The sequence below is a fragment of the Solea solea genome, chromosome 3, assembly GCF_958295425.1.
Source record: "Solea solea chromosome 3, fSolSol10.1, whole genome shotgun sequence".
NCBI classification, from domain to species: Eukaryota; Metazoa; Chordata; class Actinopteri; order Pleuronectiformes; family Soleidae; genus Solea; species Solea solea.
Genome location: NC_081136.1, coordinates 25,086,199 through 25,099,527, shown reverse-complemented (window position 1 = coordinate 25,099,527; position 13,329 = coordinate 25,086,199). Strand labels below are relative to the sequence as shown.

At 39.9% G+C, this 13,329-nt stretch overlaps 1 protein-coding gene across 2 annotated transcripts in view; it reads left to right on the top strand.

The window, feature by feature from the left end:
- The first annotated feature begins 1,100 nt into the window (after positions 1 to 1,100).
- Positions 1,101 to 13,329, top strand: part of LOC131455756 (chemokine-like protein TAFA-2) — an 83,631-nt gene continuing 71,402 nt past the window's right edge. The window contains exons 1-2 of one of the 2 annotated variants that reach the window (XM_058623527.1): positions 1,101 to 1,432; positions 1,522 to 1,651. The gene's annotated coding sequence lies outside the window, so the exon portion shown is untranslated. Of the gene's footprint in view, positions 1,652 to 13,329 lie in introns of both variants that reach the window. The other variant, XM_058623528.1, reaches the window with a different exon arrangement.

Here is a 13,329-nt window from a genome sequence, read left to right as displayed (position 1 = left end):
ATGATGTGGATGTTTGCTGAAATACACAAAGTAGCCACTTGATGGCACTACTTAACAACTTTTAGAACGTATGGACGCTATCATTTACTCCTCAACAGTTCACCTAGCAGTGCATTAAGTATTTGGGATTTTCTAGCAAACGTCAAATAATCTGAATCATCACTAACTATAAGATCGCACTAAAACAAATACACACTATAATCATTACAATAATAATGTCTAGGTCATAACAGCGGTAGTATATTTTAATAATGCAATACAGTCAGTAATACCATGTTCTTTCCTGAGTAATATCCAGTGTAAAGCTTGGTAATGAGATTCCTTATCAGTGCAACACCATTTTAACACAGGGACTCGTAATCTGGAGGCCACAGCGGTAGTTGCTGTGTGATAACCATCAAACTAATATAACCGCAAAACCCTCTGGTTAACAGACCACCTGCTTTATTCACTGAGCGACAGAAACATCCTTTGATGATCAGTTTAATGTGGTTACCATGAAGATAAGCAGAAACAGGTCACTAATTCATAGTTATTACACACACACACACACTACTACAGCTGTTTCCAGATAATAAATGACCATATTATATTTGTCTGACCAAGCTTTCACCCTGTGAATAGCTCTGTATTATAAACTTCTTATTAACACACTATTATTGTAATATTTTTATGATTTTACTATGATATTACATCATATTGAGAATGATTGCCAAACAAGTATCACACTAAAACACTGTTAGTACTGATCTGGTGGGTTTGCCTTACATTCCCAGTCCTGTTTTTTTCATTATCCTACAACTGCCCAAAGTGAACCACGTGACATGGGCGTACACAGTTACACCCCAGGTGGGCACCTGAGCCACAAAAGGGCCCCCTTTGAAGGACAGATTCATTGCTTTTTTTTCTTTTCTATTTTATTTTAGTTTTCCATGCTGTCTATAGCAGTGATGTTTAAATGCAGTCAATGTTGTAGAATGACTGGTCCTCAGGTTGCGGGAGATGAAGCGGCGACGCGGCGCGGTGCGTCGCAGCGCGGCGCGGCGCACGGCGTGCGCTCCGGACTCTCCATAAAAAGTTGTTGCGCGCAGAGCGCAGCTGTCAGAGTGAGCAGAGACGCGGCGGAGCGAAGAGCTGAGGCTGAAGTGACTGATGAGGAGCGAGTGTCACACGGTCACTGAGTGTGTATGTGTGTGTGTGTGGCCTGATCCTGTGGGTGACTGACTCACTGTCTGTCTGTCTGTCTGTCTGACACGGGCTCAGTCGCGCCATCTGGACGCAGATAGTGACGCGTCCAAAAAGCGGCTCCTGTTGGCGCGGAGTAAAGAGACAGCGCGGGTTTGGTTTGGACGTGCGTGCGGGGATCTCTCTCCCTCTCTGTGCGGTGGGCGGATGACATGCCCACGTTTGAAGGAGGAGAAGAAGAAGAATCGTGAGTGATATCTGAGACGGCTGCTTGATTTCATCCAGGAGAAAAAAACAAAAAAACAAATCCACGATTTCTTTTTTTGGGTTGCCCAGGACGCAAATGTCTCCACGGCACAGACTCACGCCTGGATTGTAGCAGCAGCAGCAGCCGCAGCAGCAGCTTTGGACCCACAGATGGTTTAAAAGGGCGTTAAGGTGCGGGAAGGGAGTGGGACATTTACAGGTAAGACTCATTTTGTGCCTCCTCTCGCTGTGGCTGCTTAACACTTTTAGTTTACACTCAATTACAGGCAAACAAGTCAACTGTCACTAACAATTGTGTCCAAAGAGACGGAGCAAACATGCTCTGATGAAGCATGTTTATTATGTGAAACAATCAATGTATACTTTCTCACACTCCGAGCACTGCAGTATCTGTACACATGCTGTGTACGGTCAAGAAAGCAAACACCTCCACATTACTTTAAGGCTTTTTCAAGTGTTCAAGTGTTATACATTAAGTTCTACTCAAACGTCTTTCTTATTTAAAACTGAATGTTCAAGCTTGACACTGCCTTGACATCACAGTGGATGAATAAACAAAAATAATTAAATAAATAAATAAATACTATATAATAAATAAATAGTTTTTCCTGTGCATTATCTTTGTCAGCACAGCTGCGCACATAATACACTACAGCGTTGTTACAGATATATTATAGTTGTAATGGCTTCATGCTTTTCTTTTGAAAGGGGTGGGAATGTGAATGATGAACCTTTTTCTTTTTCTTTTTTTTGGTTTAACTTTAAATCTTACAGACGTGTGTAAAATGAGTGATGACAAAAAGGTAACCAGGAGGTTTAATCAATCATTCAGGTTTTGGGTTTGTCACCTGCTCTTTTAATAACTTGTGTTTAATGTCCAAATATTGTCATGACAAGTCATTTCAGTTGAGTTAAATAAATAAATAAATAAATAGATAGATAGATAAATAGATACGTAGATAGATAGATAGGAAGGACGTATTCCACAGCTATATAAGAATATAACAAATAAGTTATAAAGGAATTCAATAAAAAATATACAATATACAGCATAAGAAACATACACCACAGCTATACAGAGAATGTGGAATAATAAAAATGTTGAATGTGCACCAAGAAGATGAACATATACACACAGTGTCTAATAATACGATGGTGCATTATTGTATCAAGGGCATTCATTGTCATTCACCAGGACTTTTGTGTGCGACCTGTGCATGAACAGTCAGTGATAGAGAAGAACTGAGACATCTTTTTTTTTTTTTTTTTTTTTTTACAAAAATGTAATTTGGCAACAATTATAGCTTATTATATTGTTTGTCTTGTCTTATGCTGCGAGTGGACTCGAGATAAAATACGTGTCAGGACACTGTGCACGGTCTATTGGTGTTCTAGTGTCGGTGTCTGTGGCAGGGTGACATTCTGCGTGTACGGATACAGTCTCATGCTGGAACACACTGGCAATAGTTGGTGTTTAAATGTAAAATCATTGAATTTTGTGTGGAATTAAGCTCAGCTAAGGCAGCAGATTTAAATTCAGATATTTAGGATTAAACGTCGATTCTCTCCTGTGAACTACAGATGGAGCATGTTTGCTTTCACACAGACAGAAAAACCCACGAATGGAAAAAAAACCCCCAGAGCAAATTAAGGCCTATAGAAAAAATGTTTCTTGTGTCTTCTCACATTATGGTGCCACTCTGTAATTTTTGTGTATTTGTCACACCATCGTTCTTCTCAAGGGTAAAGTTTAAGATGTGACATTGAATTGTCTCGGTCCATCGTCCTCTTTAGGGGTGAGAATCACCGGGTGCCTCACGATACGCGATACATGGTTCCAATCATATCCCGGTACAATGATTCTGTGATAATCGATATATTGCAAAACCAGCATGGTTTAGCACAAAATAACTTAAACTGTACGGAAACCTATCACGAAACAGATACTCAACACTCGGACACATTAACAAAAAAGAAAATAGAATAATGTTCCTGTATCGTAGACTAATTTTTACCCTAGAACTCCACCATTGTGGGTCAAAGCTCAGCTACCTCAGGAAGATAAAACAAAATGTTTTAATGAAGCTAAAAAAAGTTGTTTTGACAGCACTAATTGGGATGAAACAGAATGTGGCATTTAGGTATGCATTCGTGGACCAGACTGGCACAGAGCCTCATTTTAGGAACCACAGACAGCACGTGTGACTCCATCGAGTGGAAGAGGTTTAGTTTGGTTGTTTCCATTAGGAATAATAGCAAAGAATAAACTGATATGGTACACAGTCTATTCTTATACAAAGCTTGACGTCTTGTTGAGACATACAGCCACAAACTGAGCTGCTGGATGTCATCTATTGTTGTCTGTTGTGGTGCGTTCAATGTCGTAGTTTGTTGTTGGCTATGTCTCTCAGTAATGCAGCCATCGGGCACAGCCCACACCCCGCCTTCCCAAGTAAAGGTACCGTTCAGAGTGTACCATGATGGAAACACAGCGTTAAGTGCGTACTCAACTCCCTGAGGACACGGAGCATGAATTATCTTTGCATTAAAATGTATTGCAAAGGTGTCAGTAGAAGAAAAAGTACTTTTATCTGTGTTTCCATTCACTACTGTAAGCCAGTTCTCCGAGGTAAGCACTAGGTGGTGCAAAAGTCCATGTCACAAATAATAATAACAAGGCGCAACTTGATCAGGTGAATAAAGAGCACCAGTAGCTGCTGATGTATGGCCACTTTTCATTGCTCCTTCAGTTCATAATTGTGGTAATATTCGCTTCTTGCACTAAGTGGATGAATGTTGTCAGGCCACACATTCATCCTGTCTCGCCTGCGTTTTTGCTGTTTTTTCACTATAGCGAAATGCAGAGGGAAGAGATATTTCAGTCATGTGATTTCTAAACCTCTTTTATTTGCTGGAAATGTTTCCACTACACTTTTCCTTCTCCCTCAAGCCAACTCAAATGCAATACTTCAAGGTTTTTCTTTTCATGTACAAATCAAAAATGTGCATAAAAAACAGGCTCACGGGAAGCCAACTATGGTGTGGCCTGATATGACTAGCACCATTTAATGTGTTTATTTCAAACTGCTGTCAGGAGTCAACCACACTTCTCCAGCAACTCAGTGATTTGACCTCCAGCTCTGAGACTAATGTCGGGCTCACCTGAAGGAAAACAGGGGCAAGCGAGTCCTCATGATGTAATCCAGCGAAACAGGAGCTGGAGCTTCAGCTTCAGGCTGAGCTGGACTTTTCCTCTCACAGCTGCCTGTAAACACACAAGTTCAAATCGGTCAAAGTGAAATGTCAGTAAGGGGAGTTGGACATGCAAAGGGTTTACAAGTCTGTTACACAATATGTGGAGGGATATAGATAAGGTGGGTTAATGGTAAAATTACACTCGCAACACATTTTTATTATTAATCGTAAATGTTGGAGAAACCACACAACAGCGTCCTCCAGCCCAAGCTTCAAAACCAACCCTTACATCATCAGCGTTTCGTGTCTCAAAAATCCAAGTTTTCCAATGCTGCACAATATTCCTCAAGACTTCTTCGCTGACGTAAAGCTGGTGAACTTTCCTCAAAAGAAGTAACTCGCTTACCTTTTCTTTGACCTTAAGATTAAAATCACACAAGCTCAAAAAAAAGCTGGTTATATACAAACAAAAGCAGTCTGAAAATAGCCACTCTTTATCTTTCTCCATGGTTGCTATTACTTGTAATCTCGCCTTTTCAATCCACAACTGGAACAATGACGTGATAGTTAAAGCTGATCATATGTTTCTGTGTTTTTAGTTTTGAGGTGCTTTCCATTTCATCCCCTTAAACCTTTAAAATTTGAGTGGTTTCATTCAAATATTAGTTAAAGGTCAAATGATTAAAACTATTATGACTACTAAATAATTAAAAAAAATTAAGTCAAAATTAAAACACACATTAAGTAATATATATAAAACACATTATATTTATTTATTTGATATCTATATTATTTATATTTATTGATCATGTCGCGACACCTACTGTAAAAAATGGTGTATATGGAGTACTTTAACGGCATAGGTTGTGGTTTTTCAAGTGGGTGTGCATAAAAACCTGACTTTTTAATAAGTGAACATTTTAGTCTGACTATAATTGTACTAAATTTAATTTCTCAAAGTTGGACTAACACACCCAGAGAACATGATTGGGAGACAAGCCACTGCTGCATGTATACAGTCAAACTCAAGCTGCCACAGTCGCACCCCTGGCTAATACCTACAAATAATACAACAACAGCGACAATTATAGGGCAAAATTCATTTTTTGGACTGATAAAGAGACCAACTTTATGCTCTGGCAGCTTAAAGAATTAGATATTATTAAGTGCATGAATGGTAGGTATACTTGGAACGGCGCCGGACATGCTAGCAAATAGCCGTCTAATGCTAACAAGCTGAAAGGGGGCATTTTGCTAGGTGGCTAATGCTGCTAATGCTGTGTTTCCTTCATGATAATGTTTGGTGTGGTTTGGAACGGTAAACCGGGAATTAGCTAATGTAGGCAGTAAAGGAAATATGTTGTGGAAGGCTGAATATCAACAAGGCAGCCATTTGGAGTATAACCCCAACAGATGAACTGCTGCATCATAACACTGTCTTTGCTGCATCTGTGCCTTAGAAAACAGCTAGGTACCTCTTATAATATTAAAATGATAGTATAAAGTTGTTTTTTTTACAGGTTTACTGTGCTGTATGTCAAAAATAATGCATAATAAATCCGTGTTCTCTCCAAACTGGCAGCGTGTTGTCTGCTGTGTATCCCTCATACGCCCCCACTTGCATTATCCCTTTAAGCTAATGCTTGTGCACACAGTTGCGATTTAATAACACCGTTTTTACAACCTAGCGACCGCCACTTCGGTCAAGCATCCGAACACTTTCTCCACCACCCCACTTTCCCCTGCGCCGAGCTGAGGGACGCAGCAAATCGCACGCTGACGTCATCTGGCAACTTCAGGCCACTTTACAGCAGCCAGGAACCACTTCCCACAGAGAAGAACTGGCAGCGCTGGCAGTCCCCAATTAGCTGGAAGCATTAGCAGCAGCTCCACCACCATGAATGATCAGGTTTAATGCTCCAGGCAGCCTGGCTCAGGTCACACCAGTCTCTCTCCAGCTGGGCGACCTGGTGCCGACTGTCTGGTCAGCGCCAGCCGATCTGCCAGTGTCACCTTTTTTTTTTGGGTGGGTCACATGACCTTGTGCTCTTGCTGCCTGGCCATTGATCCAAAATGATGACACAGAGACTTCATGGTTCGCTGCTCCTCGCCCAAGCAGGTCAACTTAGTCCTGCCTCAGAACAGCTGTGACGTGGATCACACCAGCAGTGGGGGGGTCCTTGTGGAAGTTTTTTTTTGTTATAATTGACATTTTATATAATACTTTTTTTAATTAAAGAAACTGTACATTTAGGGATGGTACGATACCACCTTTTTGTGCCTTATACCGATACCAGTATCACAAACTCGATTATCTACCGACATTTTAAACCAGGGGTGTCAACTCAAATGAACTGGTGGCCAATGAGCATGTTGTCTGGTCGAGAGGGGGTCGATCTAGAAAAGAAAATGTAGGAAAACCCCCCAACTATGACCTTAAAATGATGACACAATATTTCACCATGATAGTGATGATACTTCACAGAATTTCAAAATAAAGTGCTTGTTCTGATATGGAATGATGCACAGCTCACAATAAAAACACGTTTATGATGCAAAATAAATCTATCAACATGAAAAATTAAGTTAACTATAATTAAAAACAAAGATCTTACTGTTACTGTTATAAAAATATTGCTAACAAATATATTTAGTATTTAGTCCGTCCATATTCTATCACCTTGCTAACCTTTGTTATAAACTATGAAGCTGTTCGCAACACATTTGTGCCATTTCAAGCTATTTCAGAGACATCATTCTCCAACTGTGTAACAAATATTCTTCTCCCTTATACAGAACACAATAAACAGCTCACATCGTGACTCAGGGAAAATGCTGTCGCATTATTTTTCTTTACATTTTTACAGTCTGTGCATCGTGAAGCATGCCATATATAGGACTTTTTGGATCGTATCAGATTTTACAGTTTTATCTGTTCCGATATCCGATCCAGTGAGTGATGCTGAAAGTGAGTGTACTATTGGCTAACATCGCTAACATGAACACATGAGTGCATGAAATAATCAGAGTGAAAAGAATAATAATTCTCTAGTACAGAGTACAAAATCATAACATACAAGGCCGACAGTTACAGTAACATAATGAAAGACTTAATTAGTTACTAAGTTAAATACACTGTAGCCAGAACTACAATTGTTACAACACAACTTGTTTGCATGTTAACACGTTGCATATTATTATTATTATTATTTTTTACAGGAGATAATTTCATGACTTATAGAAAAAGCAAATAATAAAAGAAGATGAATCTATGTGCAGATGTTGTCTGCCTCATCTGGACTGAAATGAACTCTTAACCTGCTGTTATTAGTATCTGGAGCTGACAGTCCATAACTGTGAGGGTTGACCGACACGATGATGCTAATGCAAACAGTAAAGACAAACAAATACGGCATTTCAGGTGTATGTTTGTCTTTTGTCTTTTTGTTATCCAATACTTTGGCATTGACGTCAAGAACCAGCTCAAGACATGGACGGACACGTACTGATGGAGGCAGCAGTGGATCAGGAACTCTGTGATGTAAAGCCATTGATTTTCTCCACGGACTTCGGTGTGAAGAGAGAGTGGTTTTTAGAAAGCGACGCTAACGTAGGTTTTTCTTGTCAGAAAAGGTCATCTAACGGTCTGATAATCCAACAAAGACATTCTTAAGATATAATAGACTTCTGCTGGTGTAGATTCGTCTTCCACCATGACCTTTAAAGCACACGTGTAAATGGATGGATGGATGTTTGTGTTGGAGTCTCACATTTTGCATTTTGAGTAAGTGTGCTTAATGTAATGAATGTATCCTCACAAATCTGGTCAAGCATTCAACAGCACCTACAACCATAAGGCTTCAACACTCCAATAAACACGTCAGATAAAGCCTTTGTGCTACAGTGAACAGGGATTATGTCCAAATCAAAGGCTTGTCGAAGGGTCAGTGTCTTGGCTTTCTTCTCCCTCAAACTGTTGGACTTTGTGTAAGATATCAGCAGCTGATTGGCACCTGCTGTGCCGGTGTTTGATTCCGTCTCTCTCAATTTCTTTCCCCATTGTGTTTGATCTTTTCATTTGAAATTTGAAACAAATTCGCCAGCCACTGAATAAACAGCAGCGCCGCAGAGATGATAAAATAAAAAGCAAAAGCAAAAGGTTCCATTCCATTTTTCGCTCTGACCTCTGTCTTCCTCTACGTCTGACTCTGTCTCTTTTTCTTCTGATTGGATTTTTTTTTCTCCTAAGGACAGTTTGTGGAGAGACTTTATTTGACTTGTCCTTTCACAATTCCTCACTTGAATGTGGGCCAGAGATCTGACAAATGTGACTCAAAGGACTTCCTTCAACTTTTGGATTTTCTCACCAGTCTCACTGCTTTAATCCACTGATACACAACTTTTACGTAAAAATAAATAAATAAATCAGTAAATCAGTTTTGCAAATTCTACACAGTAGAACATGATGATAAGATCCATGTTGAGCATCAGTATAATGACACATGTGTGGGTACTGGGTTCAAATTATGAGCTACATCACGTGACTCAGCTTGTTTACAACGACGTCAGTGCCAGTTTCAAGCCGTCAGAGTTCACTGTGCACTTTAGATCCAGGAAGATTAAACAATAAATAGCAAAACCCGACAGACTGAATATGATGTGACCATCATATCGTCCCCGTCGTCCCTTTACAAGTACGGAAGCGGCTGGAGCAGACATTACTCCAGACCTGCAATAACCTGACATCTTCATGCAGCTTTCTGCCAAACCCTGCCTCATTCTACTGCGGAGATCGCAAAAAAAAGCATGTAAAACAAACGAGATGTTAGGGCTAGTAAAGTGTTCACTACACAAGCGGAATCTTTGCATTCCCACGGCTCCTTCTTATAGCAGTGATCCAACTCTGCCGTCTCTCTGGATTTTTTGGCGATAAAATGATGAAAGAAGATAAAACTCTATCTCCTTTGCTTGTCCCTGACTGGCTTATTGTTTGTTGCCAGGTATAAACTGTATGTATATGGGTTTATACCCATATACCAACCAAACTGTTCGAATAGCTGCATGACAGCATTGCGTGATTGAAGCTCTACGCACAAAATTCCTGAGGACACAGTTCGATCTAGATCATGTAAGTTGCATTGTTTTTTATTCATGAATGAATGATTTTTATTTTCTTGAGGCTTCTCTCTCTCTCTCTCTCTCTCATCACATTGGATCATCCGCATATTTAATTTGGCAGATGTTTTACACTGGAGAGAGTACACTGGATGTGGCTGGAGTCAATTTAGAGTGTCCAGTTAACAATGAGCAATGGGGATTGGGTACCTTGCTCAGGGGGACCCCAGCCCTTGACTTGGTGGGGATTCGAACCAGCAACCCTCCAGTTAAAATCCTCAATTCCCTTCCGCTCAGTTAATCATCCTCACATTTTTTATTTAGCAAACCAATTGCATAATTTTTACTATTCCAGTCAGATTGTTTTGGGTCCTGACATATTTAGGCTTGGTGTCCATGTATCTGCAGCTAGTTGTATTTCATGTGCTCATATCACAGATCAGCAGTGGCTGTTAGAGTAACTACATGAATGATGGCCAGAACTATCAAAACAAAATCTAAATTGTAAATTCATGAACATGCCTCCAAGGCCTGAGACTCTGCTCCATTTTTGGCGACTGTCTCCTCCACAAACACATGCGGTCTTTGTAGTTTTCCCAGTGTGTCCAATCACCAAAAAGAAACTAAATAATTTGATTGCTGCAGGTGAGACAGTGAAAGTTAATGAAGAGTAGTCACTACTCCAGAAACTATCTTAAAAAAAAAATAAAAATAAAATCTTGATTTGTGTGTCTACATCTCTTTATAGCCGACCCAGAACCCTCCTCTGCCCTATGGTCCTCACAGCATCTCGCTGTCCTCATCCAACCCAATAGCCCTCCTCTAGTTAACTATGATCCTATTTCATGCAGAGGCAGAGAAAGGGGAGAGACAGGCGAAGAGAGAGGGGGAGAAATTGAAGAGGAGTGTGACAGAAAGTGGAGATCCACTGTTCTGTGTCCAGATTTGTCCCCCGTGTGGCCATTTTATCTCTTCAGCAGTGTCTTAGTGTTGCTCTGTGTGTGGCCCCGTGGCTTATAAACATGTGCTCGTCATGCAGGGTGACTTCAGCCTGTGAAGGCCTCCACACTAACACAATTTGGACAGCAAAAATATTTTTCTATCCCCACTTCCCTCTCTCTCTCTCTCTCCACCATCCCGTTCCCTGCATTTCATTTCGAGGGCTGATGGTGTGTGCAGAGCTGTGGGCCTACGGTACTTTCATGATGTGAGCCAAACCCATCTGGGACTCAATATCCTGTTTACCAGCTCTCAGCACTCTGAAAACCACAACAATACTGAGCTGAGGCACAAGTTCAGAACTCATTACAGTTTGTTCAGGTCACCGCCAAGGTCAAAGTCCTCTTCCTCTCCTGTATTACTCCGCTGTGTTCCCGGAGAAAACTCTGTTACATGTTATCGCTCCACGCTCGGCGAGCAAATCTCCCAGAGAAGACGCCTGAACACATCCGGGCGGTCCACTGGGTAACGGAGTGTGCACAAGAACAAACATGAGCTATTTGAGACGGCTCGTGGAGGAAGTTGTGACCGAGGAAAGTCATGAATGTGCTAGATGTGTTTAATAGTTCACCATGTCCCAGTTGAAAACCTGTAAATGAGTTCATAAAATCCAATATTTCTCTGAATGCCTCTAAATAATTTCTTATTCTGTTCTGGTCTGGCCTTCTCTTGAAGGTAGCAGATAATAAATAAAACAAAAATAATTAAAGATATGTAATCTTTCTGTGCGTCCCGGTACCAATTGACCCACGTACCAGTCCACGGCCTGGGGGTTAGGGACCACTGTGCTACATGACTGACAGGTTATGACAATGACAGGTCATTTTTAGTAGAAAAGCGTGGTGTTGAGAAGAGTGAGCTCCGTTAACTGTTATTATTACACATTCTTATTTCCACGTTCTTGGTTTCCGAGAGTCACTTTGCATTTCGTCACGTGTTTACGTCCTTGCAGTTCCATTCATGCTAAACTGAGGGTCCGTGCTCGTCTAGCATTTTGTTCCATTAGCAGCGATTTGTCACCCCTCCTTTTTATGTCCCTGTATTCTTTGAACTAATGAATCTCATAATCTCATGCAAGTGTCCATGGTTACCGTCTTCTTCGCGGCCTCTTTTGAAGAAATAAAGAAGTGTTGCGGCACATGAAGAATGCACAGTTGACGCGTGGATTCAAACTGTAGAGGTGTTTGCGTCTCTAGAGACTCATCGATTGGAATCGAGCAGGAAAAGATTCAAAGACTCAAGATTCAAAGACCTTTATTGTCAGTTCACTATATGTACAGGACGTACAGGAAAATTGAAATGCCCAAAGTCCAAATTTTTGAGAAAAGGCTATAGAAATAACAATATTTATGATGATATTTCAAAATAAAAGTGTTTGTTTTGATATGGAATGATACTTTATTTGCATTTATAGTGCAAAATGAATCTATTAATAAAAAAATCGAGTTATAATGAGTTATTTCTGTATGCTGTAAGTGGCGGGCATTAAATTGATCGAGTAGTAGTAATTGATCACATTAGTTTGAGACCTCTGGCTAAATGCTTTTAAAGTTTAACCATTAGCCTTTAACACAGACAGTCCTCTCCTATGAAGTTGACCATAACCGATACTGTATCTATGTCTATCTTCTATTCTGTACACATACATACAAATCTATAAACGTGTTTGTTTTTAATAGGCTCAGACATTTCCTAAAACAGTTGGGCGCATTTTCACGCGTTCATTAATACACATTCGGTGACCTAATGAGTGTTTACAACAGCTGGACAAGCGGCTGCATGTGGAATGGGAAAAAAAACAAACCCTAAAACAACTCAGACGAAGCTGTAACATCAGGGTAATGAAGGAAGTCAGCCAGTGCAACACTGTGGCTCATTTACAACAACTGAGCTCTGTAGCTCACAGCAGCAGCTATTAATAACCAGGCTCTAACAAATCAACTTAATATGCAACTATTGGGTTTAATGAAAATGTAAGTTGAAGAAAAACTACAGGCAGGCTGGATGGTGGATGTACAGTATACCACACACACCGTCACTGAGGCAGCAAATTGTTTTTTTTTTGGTTGAAGGTTGAGGTTTATTATCCTGTTTCGGGTGTAGAGTTATTTTTGATCCCATCAGTATGAAACAATATTGAACCACAATCTTACATAACCATTAGCAAACATGAAGTATTTAAAGTCAAACCTTAGTTTAATATTCACTGTGAAGCATCGTAAAATTGTAAAAAATTTAAAAAAAGGTTGACAGATCTTTTGAAATCAGAGCATCCAGCTATGCCAAATCTTATTTATTTTGGTATTTCGATATGTGTGGCTTCCCTATTACAGATTAATAATAAAAAAAATATGCACACAATTGCTTATAAATATATAATATCCAAATATTAAACACATGAAACAGATTAAGAAAAAACACAACTTTGTCACAAACTTTTGGTTGAAAAAATATGCTTTTAGTGACTAAGCAACATTTATCAGATTTCTGATTATAAAAGAATTACATAAATAAGTAATAATTGACCAGTTAATGAAAAAACAATTCAGTGTATTATAAAACAATGAT